Here is a 25382-nt window from a genome sequence, read left to right on the forward strand (position 1 = left end):
CCACCAACCACAGCTTCAGATATGATTTCCATCTTGTAGATCAGGCCCTAAATTCAATCGGAAAAGGAATGGTCAGTCACTGCCATTGAAGTAGTATCTCCAGTGTCCCCCATGTACTTCCTTCCCTCATGAAAAAGAAAAGCAGAAATAGCCAGTTGTGGTGGTCACTGACCTTGAGCATGCTTGTAACTTCTCCCCAAGTCTCCTGTGCCCCTCCCCCATATGTCAGCATTTCTAGCTCACTGGCCAGAGTGACAGATCCCAACCAAAATGCAAGTCACCACATACAGGAGACAAAGAAGGACTGATGGACAGTTCTGTCCCATCATATTCAGGATTGGACTCAGAGTCCTCTGCCAAGCCCGCTGGCCTGGACTGTAGACAAGCTTCTGTAAAGGAAACATCAGTATTATGCTTCTTACAACTGAAAACTTTTAATATTTTTGTGTGCTCCTGTTGGGTATGGTGATGATGTTTTCACCTCCCTCATTGCTGGTGCACAGGACTCTCAGGGCATGTGACAGTAGACAAACATGGCACTTGTGGACCATGGATCTGTAGGAGATTGACTCTGTTGCCATCCCAGAGCATGGACTCCAAAGCACAGCAGAAACAGCAAGGCCCAGAAACCATCTGAAGGCGCTCTGTCCATTGTTGGTTCTGGTCATTCTACCCCAGAGTGTAGAAGGAAGTCCAGTCACTTTCCAGAGCCCAGAAGTCCTGTGCATTGTGATAGAAGATTTTAGAAAGAAATGCAGTTCTGCAGTGACCACAGTGTATTGGATGGGGGTTAAAGATGATTGAATGTGTACATAATAATAAGATGGACAAAGCCTGCATGGCCCCTCCTTTTCCCTTCTCATGTGTGATTATATATTTAAGGGGGAGAATATGGGTTCACAGCAGAGTAAAATTTACCACAGAGAATGTATGGCTGGACATCTCAAAAGGAACAAATACACTGCCTCCTGGAGTCTCCTGATGACATTCTGTGAAATAGATTGGCCTTTGTCTGGTGAGGGCTGGCCCAAACCACAGCTCTCTAACCCTGTTACTCCTTTTGCTTGCCAGCCTTGGACTCTGCTGCCCTGTCTGCTTTGCTTCACGGAGTTCTTTGCCTCCTACATTTCACATGCACCCCCAGCAAATACAATTGTTACTTTAAAAATTAGAGCTAAGGCACCGTTGAAATGAATGTGTGAACTTTCATTTCTGAGTGCACTGTGCCTCTCTCCTGCAGGGCCTTCTCTTGCTCTGTCCACCATATCTTCTCCAGCAAATTTGCAGGCAGGTCATGGCTTCCAAATGCAAGCAGACCTCCAGCAGCTTGAGGCTGAGTGGCTTGCCCATTGTAACCAAGTTTTGCTTTCACCCTGAAAGCACTTTTATTTTCCAAGAACTTAGTCTATGCAGGATATGTCTGATACTTTTTTCTTGATATAAACTTAAAATTTTAAAGACAATATCTTTAATGACTTAGTCTCCAAAAAATTAATCTTTAAAATGGTGGCTCAACAAGTCAGGCCTTGGCTTCCCAGCTAAGCTGTGGACTTCACTGACTGCCAGAGCTTCAAATGAAATTCACCCTCAGAACTTCATCCACTGTCAGACAGATCCCTTTATTGGCTGTGTTAATTGTCTACAGCAAGTTATAGACAAACAGTAAAGAGGCTGCTATCACCATTCCTTTCATTATCATAGTCTTGATTATTAAAATAATGATCAGTTAATAAATATTCATTCCATTGATACAGTTCCCCTTACTCTTGTTGATATGATAAAAGCATGCCAATATGTGGACATGAATAAAACAAAATGATAGAATTTTAGCAAAGTCCTTATGGCCTCTAACATGTTTCAAATGTGAAAAAAATAATTCTGCTCTTTTCCTAGAGCTGACAGGCTTCTTACTGAGATGATTAAGCTCACCAACAGATTTCAGCAGCAACAGCAGAAACTCTAAACTAGCATGTTACTGTTATTGATTTAAAAGGTTTCTCTTTACTATTCTTCTGTACCCTGATGATAAAGAGTTGATTTTCTTTCAGTGCCTACTATTAGTATTTAAATAGCCATGTCCCACAGAAGTTTTAAAAAGTAAGATTAAAAAAAAAAGTTGTAAGAATGTAAAAGTAAGGCTGGGTATGTTGGTGCACGCCTTTATTCCCACTTTATTCCCAGCACTCAGGAGGAGGAGGCAGGCACATCTCTGAGTTCAAGGCTAACTTACTCTACATGTAGTGAATTCCAGGACAGCCAGGACTACATAGAGAAACCCCCTCTCTCTCAAAAAAAAAAAAAAAAAGAAAAGAAAAAAAAAAAAGAAAGAAAGAAAGAAAGGAAGGAAGGAAGGAAGGAAGAACAAGGAAAAATAAAGGATGGTGGGGGAGGCAAAGATAAATTTTTTAATAAGGAAAGATTTGTATATGAAGATTAAGATGGCTGACTGATTCCAGAATGGGAAGAAAACTAGAAAGTTTATGAAATTTGGAATGGTCCAAGTTAGTTATTTAAGAGATGTAAAAGATAAAATTTAGAGATGAAATATATCACATTACAATTTGTTAAATCAAAGTTCAATATACTGATGTCAGACATCTACTTAAATCAATTGAGTTTTCTTGGGTTATTGACCAACTCATGGTCACAGTTATAAATACTGTCTTCTAAAGCTTTACATAGCCAATTTCATTTACCACAGATACAAAATAAAAATACATATACTCAGGAGAGTTAATTGTGTTTTTGCTAATTTGGTTAGACATAAGTTTCCATCTTGGCTTCTTAATGATAGACTGTGGTCAAGATGGGAAAGCCACATATCCTTACCACCCTTGGGGGATTTGGTACACTCTGTGCTGGTCTTCACCACATTGTGTGACTTATCAGTTCTAGACTTTATTTGGCTGAAGGTGATATTTTACTTGAATCCGAAATTACTCCTACTGTCATGAAGAGAGAATCAAAACTCATAAATAACAACACTTATTGATTCTCAAAAGTATAAGTGGGTGTATGTTATTCAGAATTTGTCCTACTTAAGGTTTCTAGTGTTGTGATGAAACACTAAGACCAAAAAGCAAGTTGAGGAGAAAAATTCTTATTTGGCTTAAACCTCCAGATCACTGTTCATCATGGAAAGAAGTCAGTATAAGAACTCAAACTGGCAGGAACCTGGAGGCAGGAGCTGATACAGAGGCCTTGGAAGACTGTTGCTTACTGGTTTACTTTTCATGATAAAACCAGCTTATCAGGCATGGGCCACCATGGGCCAGGCTCTTAAAGACTAGTGCATAGTTATGCATAGGTTACATGCACTTTAAAAGACAAACAAGCATCTGAGGGTTTGGTTCCTGAAGAGTGGGTGTCCAGTCCTTCTTTTAAAATCCATAAGACCCTTGGTTTGCAAAGAGTGAAGAATTCTGTTTCTGTTTAGAATGTTTTAAAAAAATATTTTAAAGAGCTGGTCTGAGCAGAAATGCTCAGAAGGATGAAGAAGTCTTGAGGAGGAGGATCTTGTCTAGAATGCTTAGTCACTGGACTGATTTTAATTCTGTTCTTTATAGTTTATCTCAGGTCTGTCACTATATTCAATAAATCTCATGCAGAACCTGTCATGGATTCAATATTTTGGCATTCCTCATTATGGATTCACAGTAAGTTGTCGTGTCTGTCACTGTATTTGGCTTCTCCAACTGTAGCAACAAAAAGGAATCCCAACCAAGTCCTTTCCCCAGCTGTAATCTCTAACCAGCTGCTGCCCAGCATTCTCCTTCCAGGAGCTAAACATGAGAACTTTCCTGTTGGTTTTAGCCAAAGGCCAGTGAGTCATCTTGGGTTTTCCCTGGTCATGTGTTATTTGAGGGAAGTAAAGGGTGAGACAATCTCAGGGTAAAGAGGAAAGATAGATGGTATTATGAAAAGCACAAAGTTGTGATTATGCCTAATAAGGAAAGAATGGAGAATCAGGGACTGTGATATATAGTTTACATCAGGAAAGTGAAAGAAACAGAAACCATGTGATACAACCATGCTGCCTTTGCCATGCTTTCTCTGCAGTAAGTGTGTCTTAACAGACTTTCTTATTCCCACAATCACAACTGCTTCTGATGAAAACAAGAAATATTGTTACTGTGAATCAATGGTATTGTTTCAATTACAGTGTTTACAAGGTTATGGGCTGGGCAGAGAAGGAGGGTGCCTGAGGTAATCTAGTTAGAGTCTACCTCTTAGCAGTGGGGAAGCTCCTTCTTTTCAATCCTAAACCTCGAGCTGGGGAGGTGTACAGCTTTGCTGGGCAGACTGAACTTGGTGAGGGTTGTTTGTTTCAAAGTATTTTTGTAAATGACAGTTGAGATTGAATTTGAAGTTATAGCTGTATTTATTTTTTTGGAAACTTATAACATATTAAACTATTTGTCTTGTTCTGTTTCTGTTTGTGTTACAGGCTTTGCTACACAATGAATTCTTGGGGCAAAACTTCTGTCCAGTACACAAAACAGCAGAAATCAGTAGATGTCAGGGCTATGTAATGTAAGCCATTCAGGATTAACTCTCTGTCCCTGCCCATTCCCCACACTGAGTCACTGTAACCAATGCACATGTGACTATTTCCATCCTACTGCTCCTTGTGTAGACAATGTGCAGAAGGGTCATTTGGGCCTTTAAAAAAGTAGTTTTGAATGTGAGTTTGAGTTCCTTGCTTCAGAACATTTGAGTCTGACATAGGCTGCTCTGATAGTATATGGGCATACAGTTTGTACATGTGTAGATTATGGTTCCTGTGAGCAGAGCCCAAGAATGTCAGGGCAGCAAGGGCTGAGCTGTGCCTGCCAGATTCCAGGGTCTTCCCTCTGCCCCACACTCTGCAAGACCTCAAGAAAGCAAAGGTTGGGGTGTGTGTCTGTGTGTGTGTGTGTGTGTGTGTGTGTGTGTGTGTAGAGGGGGATATGTACTATAATGAAACAAACATGTATTTCAGTATATCGAGAAGGAAATTTAATGCCGTGAAAATAACTTCACTTCCTATTATTGTTCTTTTGGATTTGATTTTGATATCTAAATGAGAGAGGAACATGCTTATATGTTAAATCTCTCATGCACATCCAAAATAATGATGAATAATAGCAACCCAAATTATGTCTGAATTACTAATAAGAAAACAAATGTTTTGAGGAGATCTTGTCTCCCACATCTCCTCTCTGCTTGTGTAGTCTGCCAATCTTGTGATAAAATTCTTTACCGGTTTCTGGTCAAGAGGATGGGGATGGGTAAAATGAAAGCAGGGCAGGTCATCCACTGACCTCATACTCACAAAAGGATTATCCTCACAGGAGAAAAAAATCTGACCCTACAGCAGATTTGGGAACTGCTAAATCTTAAGAGATACAAGGGGCGGAGACACACAGGGATGCTGACTCACAGGATGGAGAAACAAGTGCTTCATCCTTGCCTTTTCTCTTTGAAGAGAGAGCAGCATTGTAGATTGAGAAATGACTTGAAAAGATAATGAAGACTACAAAGTTGGATCTTAGTATGACTGTAAACTTGCCCAATTTTACTAAACCTACTCCCTCTATACTTCTAAATAGATGTGACAGCTACGCCTCCTTGGACAGTTTTTGAAATTAATATAGGGAGCTGATTCAAGTAGTTTAGATTGGCATAATATATAACAAACTAGTAAGTTCATCATCACGGTTCTTAAATACAAAGAAGAAAACGTTAACGATGTGTTGGAACTATGTGTTTTTAGAAAGAAGGAACAGTGAATGTACTGAATAAACTTTGATATTATTTTTATATGTGTTGAATTACAGATGTACTGGTGAAGAATTCTTGACAATCAGAGGCATCGACTTCTCACCATGGGGCTTCTGGGAGAACCATGTGGCCTTAGCTTGTATAATGATTTTTCTTTTATCAACAAATTGTGTACAGCTATTAGTTCTTAAGAAAAGGAGAAATTTTAAAATTGCACTACCATTTCCTTTGAATTATTTGTAAAACAGCAACAAAACATCCTTTGTTTTTGTTTTTGATTTTCTTGTAAATCCAGCCCCCCCTCAAAAAAAATAGCAACTAGGGTATTAGGTTCTATGGTGGAAATTTTCTACAGTTGTGTAAAGAGATGCAATTCCAAACTATTATAAATACTTTCAATCACACACATGCTATAGCCAGCATCACCCAGGAGAGATTCCCACTGTAATGGGAGTGACTCATGATACAGACTAGTGGTTGCTCAATAAACCCAAATTAAGTGAAAGTTGAGTGCTTTACCCTAAGCAAGACACAAATGCTACCCTCTCTCAAGCTTAGAGCTGTGTGGTAGAGGGGTGCAGGGGTACAGAAGCCAAAAGACAAGAAGAAAGGCTGGAAATGCTATATTGTGAGCATGATATACACAGCCATTGCACACATAGAGCCATTGCAACCATGGTCTGTCTATAACACCTACAGCTACCTACACAAGACAGGGTCTCTCATCAGCACAGCAAGGGTTTGAGAGGGACTCAATGGAACCATAGTCCCTTCTGCTGAACAATTGCTGCTGGTAGATTATGAAAGACAGATAATCTCTGGTTTCACACTTAACACCTGCAGGAGAGCAGCTAGGCACCAGTGGATAGTCTAAAGCCCAGGGTCCCACAGATAGCTCTAGTTAATCTCAGTAATACCCAGATATGAATGTGAGAAAGGGAATCATAAAGAGGGGCATTTGGAGGAGTTGGAAGGGAGATAAAAAGGAGGGAGGGAGTGGGAATAGCTGAAATGCATTATCTATATATATGGAATTGTAAATTTTTGAAATAAAAATTACAAAGACAAAAAAGGAACTTTTGTGTCCTGTTTGGTTTCTTTTATACTATAAATAAGCAATTGGATTCCATTCATCTACCTGTCTATTTTTGAACGACTACCAAGCTGTTTTCAGGACTATAGCTCTATAAAAGAGCTTGAAGTCAGGGATGGTGAAGCCTCCAGGAGTTCCATTATTGTACAGAGTGGTTTTGACTATCCTGAGTCTTTTGTTTTTCCATATAAAGTTAAATATTGTTCTTTCAAGGTCTGTGAAGAATTGTGCTGGATTTTGATGGGCATTGCATTGAACCTGTAGATTGCTTTTGGCAAGATTACCACGTTTACTATGTTGATCCTACCTACCCAAGAGCATGGGAAATCTATCCTTTTTTTTTTTTTTGGTATCTTTTTAATTTCTTTCTTTAAAGACTCAAAGTTATTGCTATACAGGTCTTTCACTTGTTTGGTAAGCATTACCCCAAGATATTTTATGTTGTTTGTGGCTACTGTAAAAGGTGATGTTTCTCTGATTTCTTTCTCAGCCACTTTATCATCTGTATATAGTAGGGCTACTTGGGTTTTTTTTTTTTTTGAGTTTATCTTGTATCCTACCACTTTGGCTGAAGGTGTTTACCAAGTGTAGAAGTTCCCTGGGGCCACTTATGTAAACTAGCATATCATCTATAAATAGTAATTGTTTGACTTCTTCATTTTCTAATTTGTATGCCCTTGATTTCCTTGTGTTGTCTTATTGATCTAGCTAGAACTTCAAGTACAATATTAAAGAGATATGGAGAGAGTGGATAGCCTTGTCTTATTCCTGATTTTAGAGGAATTGCTTCTATTATGTTTAGGTATGTTTGTTACTGCTGATCTTGCCAAGACCTTTATCATGAAGGGGTGTTGGATTTTGTGAAAGGTGTTTTCAGCATCTAGTGAGATGATTTTTCTTTTTCAGTTTATTTATATGGTGGATTACATTGATGGATTTTCATATGATGAACCATCCCTGCAACCCATGGATGAAGCCTACTTGGTCATGGTGGATGATTTCTCTGATGTGTGCTTGGATTTGATTTGCCAGTATTTTATTGAGCATTTTTGCAACAGTGTTCATGAGGGATACTGGTCTGTAGTTCTCTTTCTTAGTTGTGTCTTTGGTGGCTTGGGTACCAAGGTAATTGTAGCCTTGTAAAAAGATTTTGGCAATGACCCTTCTGCTTCTATTGTGTGTAACACTTTGAGAAGTATTGGTATTAGCTCTTCTTTGAATTTCTGGTAGAATTATGCACTGAAACCTGAAACCATCTGGCTCTGGGCTGTTTTTGGTTGGGAGGCTTTTGATGACTGCTTTTATTTCATTAGGGGTTATATATCTGTTTAGATTGCCTATCTGTTCTTAATTTTGGTAAGTGATATCTATCCAGAAAATTGTATATTTCCTTCAAATTTTCAAATTTTATGGAGTACAAATTTTCAAAGTATGACCTGGTGATTCTCTGAATTTCCTCAGTGTCCATTGTTATGTCCTTTTCATTTCTGATTTTGTTAATTTGCATATTCTTTCCCTGCCTTTTGGTTAGTTTGGATTAAGTTTTGTCTATTTGCTGATTTTCTCCAAGAACCAACTCTTTGTTACATTGATTCTTTGTATTGTTTTCCTAGTTTCTACTTTATTGATTTCAGCCCTCAATTTGATTATTTCCAGGTGTCTACTCCTCCAGGGTGAGTTTGCTTCTTCTTGACCTAGAGCTTTCAGTTGTGCTGTTAATTCTCTAGTGTGACTATTTTTCAGTTTCTTCATGTGGGCACTTAGTGCTAATAACTTTCCTCTTAGCACTGCTTTCAAAGTGTCCCATAAGTTTGGGTATGTTGTATCTTCATTTTCATTGATTCCAGGAAGTCTTTAATTTCTTTCTTTATTTCTTCCTTGACCCAGGAATGGTGCAATTGAGCATTATTCAGTTTCCATGAGTCTGTAAGGTCTCTGCAATATGTATTGTTGAATTCTAACTTTAAATCATGTTGATCCAATAAGATACAGGGGGTTATTCCACTTTTTTCGTATCTGTTAAGGTTTGCTATATTGCCAAGTATGTGGTTTTTTTTAGAGAAGGTTCCATGTGGCACTAAGAAGAAGGCATATTCTTTTGTATTTGGATGGAATGTTCTATAGGTGCCTGTTAAACCCAATTGGATCATAACTTCTATTAGTTCTTTTATTTCTTTCTTAAGTTTCTGACTGATGGTCCTGTCTAGTGGTGAGATTAGGGTGTTGAAGTTTCCCACTGTGAGTGAGGTTTTATGTGTGAATTGAATTTTAGTAATGTTTCTTTTATGAATGTGGGTGCCTTTGTATTCGGGGCATAGGTGTTCAGAATTGAGACTTCATCTTGAACTTTTTCTGTGATGAATATGAAATGACATTCTGCATCTCTTTTGATTGATTTTAGTTTAAAGTCTAATTTGTTGGATATTAGGATTGCTATACCAGTTTGTTTATTAGGTCCATTTGATTGGAAAATCTTTTCCCAACGCTTTATTCTGAGGTAATATCTGTCTCTGAAGTTGAGGTGTGTTTCTTATATGCAGCAAAAGGATGGATTCTGTCTTCAATTTCATTTTGTTAGCCTGTGTCTTTCTATAGGTGAGTTAAGATCATTAATATTGAGTGATATTAATGATCATTGATTGTTAAGTCTTGTTTGTTTTGTATTTGGTGGTGGTGGTGGTATTGTGTGTGATTTTACCATACTTTTTCTTTTGACTTTGGTAAAGTGGGATTATCAATTGCCTATGTTTCTGTGTAGTTAACTTCCTTAGGTTTGAGTTTTCCTTCCAGTACTTTCTGTAGGGCTGAATTTGTGGATACATATTGTATATATCTGTTTTTGTCATGGAATATCTTGTTTTCTCCATCTGTAGTGATTGAAATCTTTGCTGGGTATAGTAGTTTGGGCTGGCATCCGTGGGTGCAAGCAAGTCCAATACTTTGATGGATCTCCTCTTCCCATGGGTGAAGGCAGGAGTAGCACTGTGATGTTAGCAGACTCTGAATGGCCTGGTCTGCCGGGACAGGTTTCCCTGGGCACAGTCCCCAGGACTCTGAGAAACCATTGTTTACATCTTCCATGGCCATTGGAACATGAAACCAGCCCCTTGCTGTGCATGTGAGGATGTCCAGCAGAAGTTTGCACAGTTTCCGGAGGCTGGCCATGAAAGCTTCTCTGTGAAGCTTTGCTATGACTAAGGCATCTGAAGAGAAAGTCAAAGATCCAGTCTCAGGGAATAAATGCACTTCCTACCTGCTTCACAAAGAATACTAAGAAAGTGAGTAGGATAAGGGAAACACACAAAGAGGAATGGTAGTAGAAGCCAAAGGAACAAGTTTCCAGAATACCAAATGTAGTGCAACCAAAGTCCAGAGAGCTGAGATGACTATAGAATTTAGCTAGAAGTTTAAAAACACCATATTATTGATGTGTACTTTCCTGTTATGGAAAAAGACTGAATGAAATGCTTATGAATATGCATTAAAGAAACATAAGGGAAATAACAATCCATGAAGGTACAGATACAGCAGCATAGTCTATAATCTCTAAGGCTGCAAAGGAACTTGGGAAATACCAGATCTAGGAATGGGCAATTATTCAAAGAGGTAGTTTCTACAGATGCTGATGTATAAAGCAGGGTCCCAACATCTGTGTCTCTGCAATGCTCCTCAGAAGAACCTCTTGTTAACCCTGAGCTTCAGTGACTTTTCAGATCCACAGTCCCCATTAAATGTCACAAGAGCTCTTTCATAATACAAGAACCCTGTCTTTTTCTTGCAGATATAGCCAAAGTCACCAGTCAAGACTCCTGAGCTACTACATTATCAAAGAGAGGTATCCGAAGGTACTGGCTGTTTTTATGACATGTTGACACAAGCTGGACTCATCAGAGAGGAAGGATCCTCAGTTGTGGAAATGCCTTCATGAGATCCAGCTGTAAGGCATTTTCTTACTTACATGATCAATGAGGAGGGTCCAGCCTTTGTGGGTGGTGATAACTGTCGTGACCAACCTCGACCAGCAAGGAAGACACAACTCAGGGGAGATCTTCTAGCAGTTTAATCAAGATCCTTGAACAAGCTTCTTCTAACCCCGGGGAAACGCCCGCATAGGCTTACATCCCTTTGCCCTGACCAACCCTAATGAGCCACGTGGACCCTGCAAATAGGCTGCTCTTATATGGAAGCAAGCAAGCTGAACAGGCTTAGCCAAATAAGGACTTGTTTACAACAGAGAGCGCTCACCATCTGGAAGGTTGAAGGCTGAAGCTAGCACCATCTTTAAGGCGTGGCACTTCACAGCTCTCTACAGATAACACTGGGATGATGATCTACAGGAAAGAAGGCTGATGGAGCCTTGAGTAGCAGGCCAATAAGCATCACCCTCCATGTCTTCTGCATCAGCTCCTGCCTCCAGGTCCCTGCTCCATTTGAGTTCCTGTCCTGAATTCCTTAGGTCATGAGCAGTGATGTAGAGGTCTAAGCCAAATACACCCTTGTGTTGTTTTATTCTTTTGGCTTTTTTGCCCTTTTGAGGGGTCCACCACCCAGCTCCCAAATAACTCACACATGAAGGTTCATTTTTAGATATTAGTTTGGCTTGTTATAGCCAGCTTTTCTTATCTTATATTAACCCATCTACCCTTTCCCTCTGGGTTTTTACCTTTCTTAATTCTGTATATCTTACTTTCCTTCTAACTCCATTGCTGGCTGGGTGGCTGGGTGGCTGGGTGGCTGGGTGGCTGGGTGGCTGGGTGGCTGGGTGGCAGGTCCCTGACATCCTCCTCTCTGTTCTCTTGCTTCTCTCCCCCTCCTCGTTTCTCCTTCTAGTTATACTCTCTGCCTGCCAGCCCCGCCTATCTTTGCTCCTGCCTCACTGCTGGCTGTTCAGCTCTTTATTAGGACCACCAGGTATTCTAGGCAGCAAAGTAACACAGCTTCACAGAATTAAACAAATGCTGCATAAACAATAGTCACACACCTTAAAATAGTATTCTACCGCAAACCTTTTCCTCTCCAACTTGCTTTTAGGTCATGGTGTTCCATTACAGCAACAGAAACTCTAATAAGATACCAAAGATGTTTTTATGGTTACTCATTATGTGGGGTGTTGTGTTTGTCTGTTTTTGTTTCACTTTTTACCCCAGCGTAGCCTCAAACATGCTACCTGTGGGTGACCTTGAACTCCTGATACTTCCAAATCCCAACTGAAGACACTGTAAGCATGCACCACCACACTAAGTCCATGGATTTGTTTAACCTTAGAAGTAGCATAGGTTTATATAGCATATTTTAGATTCATGTTTTTAAAACAGAATTGGTACATTTCTTATGGACCAGATAATGGCTAATGATAGATTCATTTGCTAGATGATACATTATGTTCTCACTGTAAAGATGACAATGTAAAAGCATAAAGAAAGATATTCTAGGACTTGTTCTCCTTTTCCAGGAAAAATAAATTTGATTGATTGCCTCTCATAATTATTATCGATGAGTTGAACTAATGTGCAATACTTAATAAGATTACCTTGGATCTCAGACTACTTGTAATTTATTTTGTTACTATATTGTGAACTTTAAAAAAATAGCATTTCTGATTTATACTATAGTAGAAACCACACAGGGAAAAGTCTTCATTACATACTTAACACACATTCACACTCACAATCACACATACATTATACACACATACACACACTCAAACCCACATACACTCTCACACACATATACACACATACACATACACCACACATACTACACACACAGTCTCTCAAACACAAACATCACACACACATCACACACATACTTTCACATACAACCCCCAGGTACACACATAACATACATACACATAAATAAATACATACCACAGACATACACTGTCTCACACACCATACATAAACACCTACATATATACCCTCACACCACACACACACACTCTCTCATACACACATACCACACACACATACTCTCACACACACACCACATATACACACTCACACACACACACTGTCTCTTCCTCTCTCTCCCATCTGTCTTACACACACAACACACACACACACACACACACACACACACACACACACACACACACACAGAACCTCTCCAGCATGTCATGATCTCACCTAGGGTACTGATGGATAGCATAGCAAAGCTTTCACCAGGTCAGAGAAACCAAACTGGAGATGCAGAGCAAGTAAACATCTGGACAGACAAAAAGACACAGGAGGACTTTTCTGAGGACCAAAGCTTAGTTCTTCATTTTTTTTTTATTGTTCCCATTTCCTGTTTGGCTCTATTCTTTCTCTGTTCTGTTCTACCCTGATATTTCCCTTCTGTCTTGTTCCTGATGACTTCCTCTACAGTGCTTCCTGAGGAATTCCTTTTTCTCTACATCCTGATGTCTTCCTTCTAACTTCCTTATTTTTCCTTTACAGCAGAATCTTTCAAGAAATATAAAAATTACAATTTAGTTACACTGTATTTCTAAGTGAATGATTACAATGAATACAAGTAAAAAAATGTTTCCAACTTCCCTTACATAGTTAATATTTTACATATTACAGGTAAAAAGCAAATTATTCCAAAGAACCCACATACATTTGAACATTTATCTTTTAGAGTTCTCATAGATCCTTTTAGCTGTAACTGTTTACAGTAGCTTTTATAATTGCCAAAAAAACAAAAAACAAACAAACAAACAAACAAAAAAAACAGGTGACTAGTTGAACTTTTTATGTTTAGGGTTCTGTCCAATTATCTTAACCAACGATCCAGTTCTTTGTTTTCTAGTCACATGAAGTATTATTAAAGTTTTGTTTTATCTATGATGCACACTGAAATCTGTGAACACATTTCCCAATATCAAAAAGAACTTGAGCTTATTACCAGGACTCATTGTTTTCCTTAATCATTAACCTAAGACACAGTCTAAAGGGTTCCTCAAGAGAAGCTCATCAGTCCTAGCTGTGTGACATTTCCTTGGTCCTATTTTCTATCCTCTGCAGCCCCTGCTTTATCAGGGGTGGGGCAACACCATATCCTACCTTACCTGTATTAATTGTCCCACTAAACTAACCTCTATCATAATCCCTTACTACACTTGGTAATACCCTTAATCTTCAAAATTCTATTTAAACTATCACTATTATTGTACAAAATCATTACTTCAGTTAAACAGTATTGCTTAGTAGGAAATCATCTTTGTAATTACCCACAGGTAAAGATGCCTGGATATTTCCATGAGAATATCACATTACATTAAAGGTAGTGGGGATCTCTCTACCCCCCATTCACACCATGCCAACTACCAGAGAAAGAGGGCAAAAATCAAATATGTAAAGGCACAGCAGGACAAGAGACATTGTGAAGCAGGCCCTTGAGGCCTTGCCTGTCCGGGATTGGCCCATCAGTGCCGCCCATTCTTGTGGACCAAACTCCTGAAATTCAAGTGCTACCTGCTGCTCCACTGAAACAGACACCAGAAAAGTTTTATTATTTTTTAAAATGTCAGATTAATTCAAAGAAAGTGGAACAATGGTTTAAAAACATCTCTTTTTCTTAAGAGGTAACAACTGCACATAGGTAATTGATAAGAGGAGGATCATTATACAGGCTAAGGCCACGTGATTCTTCCAGAAGCCCCATGTTGAGATATCAATACCTTGGTTTGCCAAGTATTCTTCTGTAGTACATCTGTAATTCAACACACACAAAAATAATGTCAAAGTTTATTCAGTACACTCACTGTTCCTTCCTTCTAAAAACACATAGTTTCAACACATCATTAAAAATTTCTTCCTTATATATTTGTAATGATGAACTTAAACAATTTTGTTATATATTATGTCGATCTACACTACTTATATAAGCTCCCTTTGTTAATTTCAAAAAACATCCAGAGAGGTGCAGCTGTCACATCTATTTATAAAGTTGCACTAAGATCCAACTTTGCAGTCTTCACTGTCCTTACATGACATGCATTTCTCAATCTACAATGCTGCTCTCTCTTCAAAGGACAAAGGCATGGATGAAGCACTTGTTTCTTCTGATGTGAAAAACCTCAGCTTCCCAGTGACATACACAGACACTCTAAGAGAACAAAGCTCTGTGCAGTTCAGATGACTCAGTAGACAGTCATGCAAAAGAACACAGCATCAAAATCTAGACGGAGGACCAGAGAAGACTAAAGGTTTCTGTCAGGAGTCAGTTAGTTCCTGTGAGCTTGTAGGGAGCCGTCCCTACATTCTCCATTACAAGATGGCGCTAGCATCCGGCTGGCGGTTGGCATAAATAAGCCTGTGCGCGTGTGCAAGGGGATTTCTCCCGCGTCTCTCCCGTGGCGTCATTTGGCCTGATGAGCGAGCAACCAGTCAGGGAGTGACACATCCTAAGCGAGGCTGAGTTTCTATATAAGGGTGTGGGTTTTTGCTCCCGGGGTCTTCGCTCTACAGTTGGTGTAAGCTTATGCTCTGCCTCTCAAGAAGCATTAAAGCTATTATCGCAGAAGGATCCTATCTGTGTGCCGCGTCGTTCTTGCTGGCGAGACGGTAGCACGGGACAACTGGTGCCGAAACCCGGGAACTCGACCAATCCATCGTCAGCACCATCGAAGACCCCCAACTTTCGAGTTGGGAGGATTCAGAACTGCGAGGAGGTAAGTTCAGTAAGGTATGACTGATCCTCATAACATCTTTGATTTTGGGTTGAATCTGCCGGAGCTGTGGGAGGGGTCCGTAGAGGCTTTAGTATTGGTTGGTATCGCTTTCATTCTCTTTCTGTTGATCCTCTTTTGTTACCATCGAGGCTGCTGCTAAGGAGATTTCTGTACTTAAGTCGGACGTAGATAAGCCGTGGTACACTGCGCCTCTTAAGTCTTTTTGTAAATAAAAAGCGAGGCAGTCCAGATCCACTTTCGGTTTCGTGTGGTGCCAATGCTTGTAAGACCGACATAGATAAGCCGCGGGCGTCCGTCGAGCAGCCATGGCCTCTACGCATTCCACTGTTACAGCACTGCAATCAATCCTTACACAGCGGGATCTGAAGCTATCTCACTGACTCCTACAGCGATTTGTCAAGGATGTAGACAGTGTAGCTCCCTGGTTCGCGGTCTCGGGCTCTCTCTCATTGGCCTCATGGAGGAAGTTAGGAAGGAATCTTGAGCGTGCTTGGGCCAATGGAGAACTTGGGCCTAGCTCTATGGCCATCTGGACAATGATAGAAAATTGTTTAGAGGATGAGGATTGTAAGTCTGCTATTACAGAGGGACAAGGGATTTTAACCGAGTTTCAGGATAGTCTATCAGAAGCTGAACAAAGCGAGAGGATGGGTGCGCGCAAAAAGGAAACTAAAAGTGAAAAAGGACCCTCTAGAAAAAATAGTCAGGAGGAGAAACCAAAGAAATCTCTTAGGAGGTCTAAAAAGAAAGACCTAAAGAAAAGGGAGAGCTCAAGCGGCCTCTATCCTAAGTTATATCTGGAGGCCCCGGGTATTGAAGGCCCCTCTGAGTCCGAAGAGTCTGATGTCTTGGACACGGAAGAGGAGGCTGACTTGGAGGAAGCGGCCGCCAGATATGAAGGGGAAAGGTACCACCCCGATAATGATTTTGGCTTTCCTATTACTATTAAGAAAGGGGACGAGAAGCCTTCTGCTTTATTGCCTTCTGCTCCTTCGCCTCCATATGAGCTTGATAACCGAGGGACCCGAGGATCCCATAGAGAAGGCTTCTCCTTAATCCCGTCAGGGGTCAGAAGAAAGCTGGCTTCATTACACCTCGCATTTCCAGTTTTCGAGAATGCGGACGGAGGGAGAGTGGCCGCCCCAGTGGATTATAATCAAATAAAGGAATTGGCGGAGTCAGTCAGAAAATATGGAGTTACAGCAAATTTTACCATAGTTCAACTAGAAAGATTGGCCCTGTATCATTTGACTCCAGCAGATTGGGAGACGATTGCAAAAGCAGCTCTGGTCAGCATGGGCCAATATATGGAATGGAGGGCCCTCTGGCATGAGGCGGCCCAAACACAGGCAAGAGCTAATGCTGCTGCAATAACTCCGGAGCAGCAAGCCTGGACTTTTGAATTACTCACTGGGCAGGGCCCTCATGTTAATAATCAAATGAATTATCATTGGGGAGCTTATGCACAAATTTCAGCTACAGCCATTAAGGCCTGGAAGTCACTCTCCCGTAAAGGGGAGGGTAGTGGTCAGCTTACTAAGATCAAGCAGGGCCCCCAGGAACCTTTCTCAGACTTTGTAGCCAGGATGACAGAAGCAGCAGAACACATTTTCGGGGATACTGAACAAGTTATGCCCCTGCTAGAACAATTGATTTTTGAACAAGCTACCCAAGAATGTCGCACCGCTATAGCACCTCGAAAAAATAAGGGGCTACAGGATTGGCTCAGGGTATGTAGGGAGATAGGGGGGCCTCTGAGCAAAACAGGTTTAGCGGCGGCAATTATCCAGGCGCAAAGGCAGAACAAAAAACCTCCCGGTAAGACATGTTTTGGATGTGGAAAACCAGGGCACATAAAAAAGGACTGTAAAATGTCCAACGCCCCTAGGGCGAGCCTCTGCACCCGATGTGGCAAAGCCTACCATCGGGCGGAGCAATGCAGATCTGTTAGAGACATTAAAGGGAGACTCCTCCCTCCGACAGAGGCTCCGACCCTTGAGGTGTCAAAAAACGGGCAGACGGGCCCTTGGTCCCAGGGCCCTCGAAGATATGGGAACCGATTTGTCAAATCTCTGGAAGGGAACCAGGAGAGCGGCCAAGCAGACCCATCAGAATGGACCTGCGTGCCGCCTCCTCAATCTTACTAATGCCCCAAATGGGTATTCAGCCCGTGCCTTTAGAATCAATTATTCTGCCTTCAGGCACTATGGGATTGATCCTTGGGTGAGGCTCCCTTATAGCATGGGGGCTCATAGTACATCCAGGAATTGTGGATGATGCCCACACCCCCGAGATACAGGCACTATGCTCAAGCCCTACCGGGGTTTTCTCCATCAGTCAGGGAGACAGGATTGTACAATTGCTGCTCCTACCTCATGATAACCAACATGGGCCCATTGATGGTGTCCCAAAACAAATGGGGTCCTCAGGAACGGACTCTGCCTATTTGGTCATGTCTTTAAATAGTAGGCCAAAAACTACACTTTGGATAAATGAAAAGAAATTTGAAGGCGTTTTGGACACGGGGCTGATAAGAGCATTGTCTCCTCCTACTGGTGGCCGAAGACATGGCCAATGGTGGAATCGTCACACAGGGTCTTGGCTATAAGTCCTGCCCCACTATCAGTGCCGCCCCCCCTTAGCTGGAGAACCCAGGAGGGTCAAAAAGGGAAATTTACTCCTTATGTATTACCGATGCCTGTGAATCTTTGGGGACGAGATGTCATGCAAGACATGGGACTGATGCTGACAAATGAATATTCACCACAGACTCAGGGGATCATGGGCATGATGGGATATCGGCAGGGCAACGGTTTGGACCGCTATGAACAGGGGCACCTTGAGCCCGTTGCTCCTAACCCCAATAGAAATAGACAGGGTCTGGGTTTTTCCTAGGCGCCACTGAGGCAGCAAGACCCATACCTTGGAAAACGGAGGATCCGGTATGGGTTCCTCAGTGGCCGCTTACCTCTGAAAAATTACAGGCGGTGAATCAGCTTATAGAGGAGCAATTAAAATTAGGCCATATTGAGGCCTCCATCTCACCATGGAATACTCCAATTTTTGTAATAAAAAAGAAATCTGGAAAATGGCGCTTGCTTCATGATTTATGCGCTAATAATGAGCAAATGCAGCTTTTTGGCCCCATACAACGTGGTCTACCGGTGCTTACCACACTTCCCAAATTTTGGCCGCTATTGATTGTGGATATTAAGGATTGTTTTTTTTCCATACCTTTACATGAGCATGACAGACCCAGATTTGCCTTTACTTTACCATCTATAAATCATGCTGAACCGGACAAGAGGTTTCAGTGGAAGGTCTTACCACAAGGCATGGCAAACAGTCCAACCATCTGTCAGCTGTATGTGTATGAAGCCTTGGCCCCAGTTAAAAGACAATTCCCTTCTCTGATGCTGTTGCATTATATGGATGACATCTTGCTATGTCATAAAGATTTTGATCTTTTAAAACTGGCATATCCTGTATTGTTGCAAGCATTGGAGAAGAGAGGCCTATATATAGCCACAGATAAAGTACAAATCTCGGATACTGGACATTTTTTAGGCTCCAAGATCTTTCCAGATAAGATTGTGTGGCAGAGATTAGAAATCAGAAAGGATTATCTACATACTCTTAATGATTTTCAAAAGTTATTGGGGGACATAAATTGGCTCAGACCTTTTCTAAAAATTCCCTGCGCCGAGCTTAAGCCTTTGTTTGATGTGTTGGAGGGAGATAGCCACATTGCACCCCCAAGAGAATTGACTCCCGCCGCAAGACAGGCTTTACTAATGGTGGAAGCAGCCATACAGATGGCTCAATTGTCACGCATAGAGGAAAATAAACCGATTACTCTATGCGTGTTCAGGACAAAAGGGCTTCCGACCGCAGTATTATGGCAACAAGGTCCTTTATTATGGATACACCCTAATGCTTCTCCCATGAAAGTTATTGATTGGTACCTGGATGCGGTGGCCCAACTGGCCATGAGAGGATTAAAGGCCTCCCTCATGCACTTCGGCATTGAACCTAATTTGCTGATTGTACCCTATAATGCTGTACAGGTTGCCACCCTTGCCGCTACTTCAAATGATTGGGCTATTTTGGTCACAACCTTTGTTGGAAAGATAGACAATCATTATCCTAAACATCCACTTTTACAATTTGCCCTTAACCAGCCTATGATTTTTCCAAAAATTACCTCAAGTCATCCTATTAAAAATGGACTGGTGGTGTATACTGATGGGTCTAAGACAGGATTGGGAGCTTTTGTGGTAGAGGGCAAAATATACTCCAAACAATTTCAGGAAACATCGCCTCAAGTGGTGGAATGCATGGTAGTTTTGGAAGTACTACAAAGGTTTCAGGGTCCATTGAACATCGTGTCAGATTCATCTTATGTAGTTAATGCTGTAAAATTGTTAGAGACGGCTGGCATTATAAAAATGACCAGCAAGGTTGCAATCATTTTTCTGGACATCCAAAATTGTCTGCTTGCGAGAGGGCAGCCCTTCTTTATTACTCACATAAGGGCACATTCCGGGCTACCAGGACCCATGGCCTTAGGTAATGATTTGGCTGACAAAGCAACTAGATTGGTTGCCATGGTTCTAGCCCCGCCACTAGAGGCTGTCAAGGAATTTCATAAGAATTTTCATGTGACTTCTGAAACCCTGCGACGCCGTTTTTCCATCACTAGGAAGGAGGCTCATGAGATTGTTGTCAATTGTCAACATTGTTGTCAGTTTCTGCCTGCACCCCATTTTGGAATTAATCCTCGAGGCATTCAGCCCTTACAGGTTTGGCAGATGGATGTGACCCATGTCTCATCCTTTGGAAAGTTACAATATGTGCATGTATCAATAGACACCTGCTCTGGCGTTCTCCATGCCACACCACTCACTGGGGAGAAAACCTCCCACATGATTCAACACTGTCTTGAGGCATGGAGTGCCTGGGGTAAGCCTAAATGTTGAAAAACTGACAATGGGCCTGCCTATACTTCTCAAAAATTCAGACAGTTTTGTGCACAAATGCAAGTCACACATGTCACGGGCTTGCTATATAATCCTCAAGGACAAGGCATTATTGAGCGTGCACATCGCACACTCAAATCATATCTCCTTAAGCAAAAAGGGGGAATAATGATGGGTTTGCCCCCGTGCCACGGGTGGCTATAGCAATGGCACTTTTCACCATGAATTTTTTAAACATGGATGAACATGGTCGGTCTGCGGCAGAGCGACATTGCTCAGACCCATGTCGACCTAAGGAACTGGTAAAATGGAAAGATGTGTTAACCAATGAATGGAAAGGCCCGGATCCTATTCTAATAAGATCCAGGGGAGCTGTTTGTGTTTTCCCACAGAATGAAGAAAATCCTTTCTGGGTCCCAGAAAGACTCACTCGGATGGTCCTGGAGCAGAAAGATGTGGAGACCCGAGGACAAGAAAAAGGGGAGCCGACTGCTCCCCCTGATGTCACTGATGATACTCAGCATCCCAGCTGTCCAAGGGGAGCCTCGTTGGGGAATCATGTCAACGTTCTCACTTCCAATGCCGGTGATGTATAATGCTCAGGTCTTTCCCCGATTCTTTGCCACCAATAGGGAGCTGGGTCTAGCCTTTTTGCCTAAGGACAGTTTCGGAGGCTCTGGATAAACAGACTTCAGCCAATACTCAAATTCAGGGGGGCTTGATGTTGGTGAACCAACGTATAGATTTAGTACAGGAGCAGTTGGACATATTATGGCAATTGGCCCAATTGGGCTGTGAGCAGAAGCTCCCTGGTTTATGTGTCACCTCCATTCAATATGAAAATTTTACCAAAGCAGCTAATTTGTCTAAGAGTCTTTCTCAGTTCATGTTACAGAATTGGACCGCAGAATTTGAACAGACCCTCCGAGAATTGAGGACCGCTATTATCCAGATTAATTCCACCCGCCTCGATCTGTCCCTGACAGAGGGCCTATCATCTTGGATTGCCTCGGCTGTTTCCTATTTTAAGGAATGGGTGGGGGTGGGATTATTCTTTGCAGCCATCTACTGTGATCTGTTGTTGCTTCTTTGGCTGGTTTGCAAAACTCAGGAATCAGGCAAAAAGAGATAGGTGGTTATCGCCCAGGCACTTGCCGCACTTGATAGCGGAACATCAGCTGATGTTTGGCTGTCTATGCTTAAGCAATAGGCCGCCGGCCGGATAGCTCTTGCACACCCGGAGCCTAGGCTCATTGCACAGGGTAGAGTGTCTGGCTTGAGCAGCCCATGAGGGATGTTGAGCAAGGCATCGCACAGAGAGTTGCTCAATAGGCAGGCCTCTCTGGGAGGCACGTTGTCCTGCATAAGGGTTACCTGCCCTAGTTCCCCTTTCCCAGAAAAACAGCAGAGGACAGGTCGAGAGCGCCTCGGGTCAAGCTAACAGCCTGATGGCGACTCTTGTACACGGTCTTAATGTTTATTTGGGAAGGTACGACCTCTGCCTCTATCCCTCAACATATGGGTGACCTATTTGCTTGTGAAAATATAAAGCCTTATCATTAAATAAGAAAAAAGGGGGAGATGTAGGGAGCCGTCCCTACATTCTCCATTACAAGATGGCGCTAGCATCCGGCTGGCGGTTGGCATAAATAAGCCTGTGCGCGTGTGCAAGGGGATTTCTCCCGCGCCTCTCCCGTGGCGTCATTTGGCCTGATGAGCGAGCAACCAGTCAGGGAGTGACACATCCTAAGCGAGGCTGAGTTTCTATATAAGGGTGTGGGTTTTTGCTCCCGGGGTCTTCGCTCTGCAGTTGGTGTAAGCTTATGCTCTGCCTCTCAAGAAGCATTAAAGCTATTATCGCAGAAGGATCCTATCTGTGTGCCGCGTCGTTCTTGCTGGCGAGACGGTAGCGCGGGACATCAGCTCTTGTTCTAAGAGAGCTGGGACAACCATGTAAGCTGAGCTATGGAACATCCCTTATGGCCCATGGCTACTGGCAGAGCCTGGGGAGCAGTTGGAGCACAGCAGGATGCAGAAGCCCTGACACAGGATAGAACAGCAGCTGCTGATAAAAATTCTGATTACACAATTATCTCCTGTGTATTTTCATCCTTGTGTGTCTCCATCCCTGTGTATCTCCATCCCTTGTATCTCTTAGGATTTAGCAGTTACCAAATCTGCTGAAAGGGCAGATATCTTCCTCCTGTGAGGACAATCCTTTTTTAAGTATGAGGTCTATAGATGGCCTGCCCTGGCTTCATTTTACTCATCATGCTATGGAATATCGTTTTAAGATGTGTTACATTGGTTTTCGATTTAGAACATTTGTCTAATGATGCAAAGATGTGTTGCATTCCTTATGTGGCATTTGTTTAACTCTGTGAATCCGTGTTTCTTTGCCTGCCTAAAACACCCGATTGGTCAAATAAAGCCCTGCTAGGTCAATAACTAGGAAGGAGAAAGGAAAGGGTGGGGCTGGCAGGCAGAGAATATAAATATGAACAGAGGGATAAAGAGGAAGGGAGAGGGAGAGCAGGACAAGAGAACAAGGAGAGGACATCAGGGGCCAGCCACCCAGCAGCCACAGAGAAAGAGTTAAAGAACGATACACAGAAGTAAGGAAAGGAAAATGCCCAAAGGCAAAAGGTAGATGGGATAATTTAAAGTTAAGAAAAACTGGCAAGAAACAACCCAAGCTATGGCCTGCTATTTACAATTAAGAATGAGCTTCCATATTTGATTTCTCTGGGGGCTGGGTGCTACCACCCCCAAAAGAGCAAAAACAACCAACAACACAATCCCCATCCTTCTGATAAGAAACTAGTAAGGACTTTCTATTAGAAAAGCGCCACACCACACCAGGAGAGAGGAAATAAGATCCACACATACTTGCTTTCCTATTAATAATTCAAACATAATTTGGATAACTATTATTATTATTATTTTGAACATCCATGAGAAATTTAATATATTGTCATGTTCAAAATATATCAAAATATAATCAATGAGAACTATCATAGAAACAGAAGGTGTTGTAATTTTTGAAAATTGGCTCAACAAAGAAAGATGATTGTGACAGAGTTCAAGCAGAGGTTCTTTTTTTTAATTAGGGGAAGAGGATATTAAAAAGGGGGACAGAGAGGGGAGGGGGAGACCAGCCTGCAGGGACAGGAGCAGAGGACAAGAGGAAACAGGCAGACAGAGAGAAACAGAGATGTGGGGACAGAGAAAGGGAGAGAAAGAAGGCAGAGAGATGGGAGCATGGCAGGGCCTTTTAAATTGAACATATTTTATAGGCACAGGTGGCGCTCTTAGTGGCAACAGCTGAAGGCATATACTGTCAGAACTCCAAAGGCAGCCGAGTTCAAATATCTAAATACACAGGAGGTGTTGTAACTTTAAAACAATACAATTACATTTTATTAAAAACTGTTTCTATTTTAATGGCAGTAAACAAAAATGTTTCCATCTCAAAATAGTGAAATATATGGGTTTTATTTTTCTTTTTTAATCGCAGGACATATCCTGTGGTAGATAGAACATTTTACACACGCACACACACGCACACACACACACACACACGCACGCACGCACACACACACACACACACACACACACACACACACACACACACACACTGACCTTTGCTGTCTTGAAATCTTTCAGAGTGTGAGGCAGAGAGGAGACCCTGGAATCTGGCAGGCACAGCTGAGCCTTGCTGCCCTGATATTCTTGGGCTCTGCTCACAGGAACCATAATCTACACATGTGCAAACTGTATGACCATATAAACTATCAGAGCAGCCTATGTCAGACTCAAATGTTCTGAAGCAAGGATCTCAAGCCCACAATCAAAACACCAAAACCATTTTTAAAGACCCAAAAGAACCCTTCTGCACAGGGAACAGAAGGATGGAAATAGTCACATGTGCATTGGTTACAGTGACTCACTGTGAGGAATGGGCAGGGACAGAGAGTAAATCCTGAATGGATAGGTTTCCCCTTTAAGTCTAGGAGCATGCTTTGTCCCCACTGAAATACAGCTTACACTACATAGTTCTGACATCTACTGATTTCTGCTCTGTTGTGTTCTGGGCAGAAGTTTTGCCCCAAGAATTCATTGTGCTGCAAAGCCTGTAACACAAACAAAAACAGGGAAAGACAAATAGTTTAATATTTTAGGTTTCCAAACAATAAACACAGCTATAACATCAATTTCAATCTCAATTGTCATTTAAAAAATACTTTGAAACAAACAACCCCCACCAAGTTCAGTCTGCCCAGCAAAGCTGTGCCCCTCCCCCACTCAGGAGGTTTAGGATTGAAAAGAAGGAGCTTCCCCACTGCTAAGAGGTGGACTCTAACTAGATTACCTTAGGCACCCTCCTTCTCTGCCCAGCCCATAACCATGTAAACACTGTAATTGAAACAATACCACTTCTTGTTTTCATCAGAAGCAGTTGTGATTGTGGGAATAAGAAAGTCTGTTAAGACACACTTTACTGCAAAGAAAGTTCGGCAAAAGCTAATTGGCTGTGGGGATCACTTGGTTTCTGTTTCCTTTAGTTTCCTGATATCAAAGTTCCCGATTCTCCATTATTTCCTTATTGGGCAGAATCAGAACTGTATGCTTTTCATAATACCATCTAGCTTTTCTCTTTACCCTGGGATTTTCTCACCCTTACTTCTCTCAAATAACAAGTGACTGGTGAAAACCCAAGATGACTCACTGGCCTTTGGCTAAAACCAACAGGACAGTCCTCATGTTTAGCTCCTGGAAGGAGACTCCTGGGCAGCAGCTGGTTAGAGATTACATTTGGGGAAAGGACTGGGTTGGGAATCCTTTCTGAAAAAAATGATCTCCAACTACA

At 41.8% G+C, this 25382-nt stretch overlaps 2 pseudogenes; one reads left to right on the forward strand and one right to left on the reverse strand.

The window, feature by feature from the left end:
• Nucleotides 1-5967, forward strand: part of LOC127232404 (ATP-binding cassette sub-family G member 3-like) — a 41627-nt pseudogene extending 35660 nt beyond the window's left edge.
• An 8407-nt stretch (nt 5968-14374) lies between these two features.
• LOC127232176 (ATP-binding cassette sub-family G member 3-like) overlaps nt 14375-25382 on the reverse strand; it is a 45876-nt pseudogene continuing 34868 nt past the window's right edge.

The sequence above is a fragment of the Phodopus roborovskii genome, unplaced genomic scaffold (assembly GCF_943737965.1).
Source record: "Phodopus roborovskii unplaced genomic scaffold, PHOROB, whole genome shotgun sequence".
Lineage (NCBI taxonomy): Eukaryota > Metazoa > Chordata > Mammalia > Rodentia > Cricetidae > Phodopus > Phodopus roborovskii.